Below are 5,773 nucleotides of genomic sequence, written 5' to 3' on the forward strand. Positions count from 1 at the left end.
ATGACCCAGCTCCCCCTCCCCCGAGGGTCTAAGGCAGGGGTGGGCAACCTTTTTGACTCGAGGGCCACAATGGGTTCTTAAACTGGACCGGAGGGCCGGAACAAAAGCATGGATGGAGTGTTTGTGTGAACTAATATAAATTCAAAGTAAACATCATTACATAAAAGGGTACGGTCTTTTTTTTTTTTTAGTTTTATTCATTTCAAACGGGCTGTAGTTTGCCCACGGCTGGACTAGAAGCTTCCTGGAAACCCATGTTCCCAGTGCTTCCTTGAGCAGAGGCCATGCAGGTTAGAAGAAGGTATCTGGGGTTTATTTATCTTCTATAATTGAAACTTTGTAGCCTTGAGCCGACCTCAGGGCCAGCAGGGCAGGAGGGAAGCTTGGCTTCCTCCATCGTTGGGGGCAACCCGAGCCTCCTGCTGCTCCAGTTATGTAGCCGCCGCCATCTTTGTGATGGAGTGAGGGTTAATTTGCATATTACTTTTATTAGCTAGAATAGCTTTACCAAACTTTTCACTTAGTCCTTTCAAAGTCTCAGTAGGCATTCTTGCTTTGTACCATCATTACCATCCTTGATGCACAGCACATCCAATCTCTAGTAACACAAACATGAGAAATCTTATATTTGGCTTCCAAGGTATATTTGCTAATGAGCCGCTAAGCCAGCGGTTCTTAACCTGTGGGTCGCGACCCCTTTGGCGGTCGTCGTAACAGTAGCAACATTACAGTTATGAAGTAGCAACGAAAATAATTTTATGGTTGGGTCGCAACATGAGGAAGTGTATTTAAAGGGCCAGAAGGTTGAGAACCACTGCACTAAGCAGATCCTCAATAAATAATTACTCAACTGAAAAAGTTTGACTTTTCTTCTTTGAATCACCAGATGGCATTACAACCTTACACAAAAGCATGAGTAAATGCATGTTTCTGTCTCTGGAGGAGCAGAGCTTGTGCCATCAAATAACTGTGGACAACATAAAGGGAAGTCTTAACCAAGATAAATTGGAATCAGATTTTCAGTAAAAAGCATCTGGTTTTGAGTGGAAGACCCAAAATTCTTTAGAGGATTAGGAGCCCCAAAATTTCATTCCAAAGCTTTGTAGTGTGGGCTTAAACATCGTTTATTCAGAGGAGCTCGAAATGCCTTTTCAAAACCTGTAGGAAATCATGGAGATGTGGGATTGTAGTTCTGCTCTACAGGGGTTACTTAAAATTTCCCCAGGTACAACTCTAGACCTCTCAACAGGTAACTTAATCACAGAAAATTTTAGTCACCTGACTATAATTCTTGTAAGGAAAAAAAAATAAGGCCTCTCTTCTTTGCTGTGGCCTTCCACAATTTAGAAGCACCTGGTAATTAAGCCCTAAGATTGTTGGTTCCTCTGATTCAAACCGCTCCTCTATTCTTGCCTGTTGTAAATGTTTCCCTCCACGTCCCGAGTGGTTCAGGGTTCAGGATCTGGAAGAGGAGCGGCACACAAATGAAAGAAGAGACAAGAGATAATTTGGAAATATTGGGGGGCCAGGCGGGTAAGTCCAACTCAAGAGGAAAGACTTCCACTGGTGCTCTGGCCGCACCAACCTTTTATTTGGTTTGGGATCGACCCATAGTATAGCCCTTAGGCAGGGAGGTTCCAGTGGTGGTTCAGGGTTCAGGATCTGGAAGAGGAGCGGCACACAAATGAAAGAAGAGACAAGAGATAATTTGGAAATATTGGGGGGCCAGGCGGGTAAGTCCAACTCAAGAGGAAAGACTTCCACTGGTGCTCTGGCCGCACCAACCTTTTATTTGGTTTGGGATCGACCCATAGTATAGCCCTTAGGCAGGGAGGTTCCAGTGACACACAGACTATTATTCTCAATAAGGATTTACATGCCTAAAGGTGGGGAGGTTGCTTCAGCTACCATTATCTGGATTAACAGAGGTGGTGCACAGCTCTGACCTTTGCTAGGGCTTCAAAGGTCACCAGCCTTCAGGGTTCTCTGTCTACACCTCTCTGCTAGTGAAGACAATAGGCGGTTTCCCACACTTGCCCAGCATTACTCAGTGGTTGAGCATTGACCTATGAACCAGGAGGTCACAGTTTGATTCCCAGTCAGGGCAGATACCCAGGTTGTGGGCTTGATCCCCAGGGTGCAGGGTGCAGGAGGCAGCTAATCTCTGATTCTCATTGATGTTTCTATGTTTCCCTCCCTCTGAAATCAATTAAAAAGATATATTTAAAGATAAGCAACTTTCAAGGGTACACTCTTTTTTTTAAAAAATATATTTTATTGATTTTTTTTACAGAGAGGAAGGGAGAGGGACAGAGAGCTAGAAACATGGATGAGAAACATTGATCAGCTGCCTCTTGCACACCCCCCACTGGGGATGTGCCTGCAACCAAGGTACATGCCCTTGACCGGAGTTGAACCTGGGATCCTTCAGTCCATAGGACAATGCTCTATCCACTGAGCCAAACCGGCTAGGGCCGTCTTCGGCAAATCGCGGCTCTCGAGCCACATGCAGCTCTTTGGCCCCTTGAGTGTGGCTCTTCCACAAAATACCACGTGCGGGCGCGCACGTACAGTGCGATTGAAACTTCGTGGCCCATGTGCAGAAGTCGGTATTTTGTGGAAGAGCCACACTCAAGGGGCCAAAGTGCCGCATGTGGCTCGCGAGCCGCAGTTTGCCAACCACTGGGCTAGGGCAAGGCTACATTCTTGCATCCCCCTCCTCCCTGCTGTTTTCACAACTCAAGGATAATTCACACCAAGGTGTCTCTAGTTAATATAAATTTCCCTTTCCCACCTCCTCTTCAAACAAGCCTCTTTTGACCTCTTCATAACTTTTGCTCCAGCATGTTTTATAGGCTTGGGAGAAATATTGATACTATGTCTCCCTGGGACATCTGTTGGACTGTCTCATGAAAAGCAAACAAAGTAACTTTTCAAGGCAACCTGGTATCTGCTCAATTTCAACACAAATCTGCCTCCCTTGTCACTTAGCAACTTCAATTGCTTGCTCTTTAAAAGCAGAAGCCACCCTATCTTTCCTGCCCTGTAATGACTAGTAATACTTGGCCCTTTTCCTCCGTTGGAAAGTAAAATAAACTTCCTCTCTGCATCTCTTATTTTTTATATATATATATTTTACTGATTTTTTACAGAGAGGAAGGGAGAGAGATAGAGAGTTAGAAACATCGATGAGAGAGAATCATTAAGAGAGAAACATCGATCAGCTGCCTCCTGCACACCTCCTACTGGGGATGTGTCCGCAACCAAGGTACATGCCCTTGACCGGAATCGAACCTGGGACCTTTCGGTCCGCAGGCCGATGCTCTATCCACTGAGCCAAACCGGTTACAGCTGCATCTCTTATTTTAGTTAAGAAATTTTTTCACAGCCCATATCACCAGCCAAACCCTAACAATTCCCTAGTGAAAACTCAGCACTATCCTCTTCATATTTCCTGTTATATTAAAGGCATGTCTCCTTCCAATCCCATTCTTACATGAGCATCCATTATGAATTAACCCTCTTCTGTTTTTTAAACCAATCTGTACTTAAGATACCCTTCCTATCAACATAATTGTGCTCAAAATTTCCCATAGTAAAACAAGAAACATAGCCAATCTTTCTGCTTTGGGTAGTTTTAATCTTCCTGCTTCCCATATACTCGGTGTAGGACGCATGCCTCTATGATTCATCATTATAGAAAAGAAGCAGCATGTGGCCAAGTGGTTACTGAATTTCCCCAGAGCAAACAAGATGTGGGGGTTGGGAAGAGGGTGTGAGAGCTGTGCACGTGACTGATAGCATCTGTCCTAGGAAGATTCCCCTAGAAAAGGCCCCCCGCCCATTTTTTTTTTAACCCAATGGGAGACAGCAAGACGTAGGAGACCTATTAGGAAATAGGTGACCAAATAGTACTTGGCCAATGAGGAACTGGAGGAGGGACTAAATAAATGGGCTGTGTTCATGTACAATGGGCGCCCACTCTTGAGAGTGCTAGTAAGTTATTTTCTCCATGCTTTTGTTTCCTAGTCCATCATTTGAAATTTGGACAGGTAGTTCAGTTTGTTGGTGTGCAGGTGGATTCTGGTCAGAGCACCTGCAGGAATCAACCAATGGGTGCATGAATGGGTGGAGCAATGGATAGATGTGTTTGTTTTTTTCTCTCTAAAATCAAATAAAAGGTATTTTGGTTGTCAAGGCAGCACAATTTCTGTGCCTCCTCTCTTTTGCCAATTTTTTTTTTTTTTTGCTTCCCCTCTACCCCAACCCCAACTCTTTCTCCTTTGCCATTCAACTCCAAGTGATTAGTTTTCCAAGGATTGATCCTAAGTCCTCCAACTCCCATTGCTTCATTTATATCAAGTTGAATTTGCCACTAACACACACCCATTTCCGTCAGCCCAAGAACTGTAAATACCAATCCTGACTTTAAAAATTGATGCCAGATTCCACGTGCTTATTGTTTCCCCAGCTGAATCATCTTCCAGTGCCCCTTAATAGCACTGCTAACCCTAGAGTTGTCATTCACCCATGGCATGTCTCTCCCTCATCTTCCATATCCAATCAAATTAACAGGACTAGCTGCTTTTTTACTAAATTATCTCGTTTTCTACTTGTCTCTAGTCTTCTCCATTTATGCGCCTCTACAATCTTCACATTGGACCTAGGATAATTTTTCAAAGATGCGAATCTGACTCGGCATACTTAAGGTTTAAAAATTTTGAGTGCTATTAATCAGGACTTATATTCACTGATTTACTTCAGAAGACGCCTGTCCCTCTGCATTTGCATTTAAAACCCCAGGGAAATAAATGGCCATTTCCTCCAGCCTGATCTATGCAATTTATCAAAATTCGCCTCAGTTTTTTTGTGTGTGCTTTTTTTTTTTTGAATCATTGATGTTTCTTTTTTTAAAAATAATTCTTTATTGTTGAAAGCATTACACATGCCCGCTCCTCCTTATCCCCTATTGCGCCTTAGTGTGTTTTTGTTTTGTTTTGTTTTGAACACGTACTAACAGAGAACAAAGTGTTTTACATTTAATCAAATTCACCAAATGGCGGTGGCGGTCTTTTCGGTGGGATGGGTTTGCTGTCTTACCTCTCAATGGTCCTCCACAGAATTCCTGAGATTGAAAACCAGCCAGAATGACATAGGTTCCTCCTTCCTAGTGCTTCCTACCATTCCTCCGCAAATAATCAGATTTGCCTGAGAGGATAGAAATCGGATCTAAGCCTAGGACTCCCAAGCCTCGCTTCTAACACATACCCTATTTAAATTTTACACCATGCAATTTAGGAGTTTGGAAAAGGGTTTTTTTGGGGGGGGGGGAGAAAATAGGACTCGAACCCGTAAACTGTAGCTGCTTCCTTACCTCCCGCCACAGGCGGGCTCCTGGATTAGAGAATCACCTCTGCCGCTGAGCGCGGGAGTGCAGTGCGCGCACCAGGGAGGGGGCGGATCCTGGCGCGTGCCGAATGGAGGCCTGAGGTGGGTGGGGGCAAGCTCTCGCGAGAGTGAGCTCTTTGGCGGCTGCTGCTGCTGCCACCTCTTACCAGCGCCGTTGCTGCGGAGGATTGTGGGAGCCTCCGCGTCCCGCTCGCTAGGAGAGAGGTACCTCTCCTTTTCCCTCTCCCTTTCCTTAAGGTAGGCGTGAAGCGGGTAAGAATCGGGGTGGGGTGGCCGGGGGTTCTCTGCGTCCGCCTGGAGGAGGCAGCGACTGCGACAGGGGCTGCGGGGAGCCGGCGGCGCGCCTTACTTGCTCGCTCCCGCT

At 45.3% G+C, this 5,773-nt stretch overlaps 1 protein-coding gene and 2 long non-coding RNA genes across 5 annotated transcripts in view; 2 read left to right on the forward strand and 1 right to left on the reverse strand.

Moving 5' to 3' along the window:
* The window catches only part of LOC102262766, a 20,063-nt gene extending 15,217 nt beyond the window's left edge, over positions 1-4,846 (forward strand). The window contains exon 6 of one of the 2 annotated variants that reach the window (XR_001359609.1): positions 4,624-4,846. This is a non-coding gene — a long non-coding RNA (uncharacterized LOC102262766). Of the gene's footprint in view, positions 1-4,029; positions 4,209-4,623 lie in introns of those variants that run through there. The other variant, XR_001359614.1, reaches the window with a different exon arrangement.
* LOC106723876 overlaps positions 1-5,773 on the reverse strand; it is an 18,312-nt gene extending 12,539 nt beyond the window's left edge. Inside the window, exons 1-2 of the long non-coding RNA XR_001359615.1 lie at positions 5,759-5,773; positions 5,101-5,208 (exon numbers count right to left, since the gene is read on the reverse strand). This is a non-coding gene — a long non-coding RNA (uncharacterized LOC106723876). The remainder of the gene's footprint in view (positions 1-5,100; positions 5,209-5,758) is intronic.
* MATR3 (matrin 3) overlaps positions 5,536-5,773 on the forward strand; it is a 29,948-nt gene continuing 29,710 nt past the window's right edge. The window contains exon 1 of one of the 2 annotated variants that reach the window (XM_014529070.1): positions 5,536-5,613. The gene's annotated coding sequence lies outside the window, so the exon portion shown is untranslated. Of the gene's footprint in view, positions 5,647-5,773 lie in introns of both variants that reach the window. The other variant, XM_014529068.1, reaches the window with a different exon arrangement.

Source organism: Myotis brandtii, unplaced genomic scaffold (genome assembly GCF_000412655.1).
Source record: "Myotis brandtii unplaced genomic scaffold, ASM41265v1 scaffold668, whole genome shotgun sequence".
In the NCBI taxonomy this organism is placed as follows: domain Eukaryota; kingdom Metazoa; phylum Chordata; class Mammalia; order Chiroptera; family Vespertilionidae; genus Myotis; species Myotis brandtii.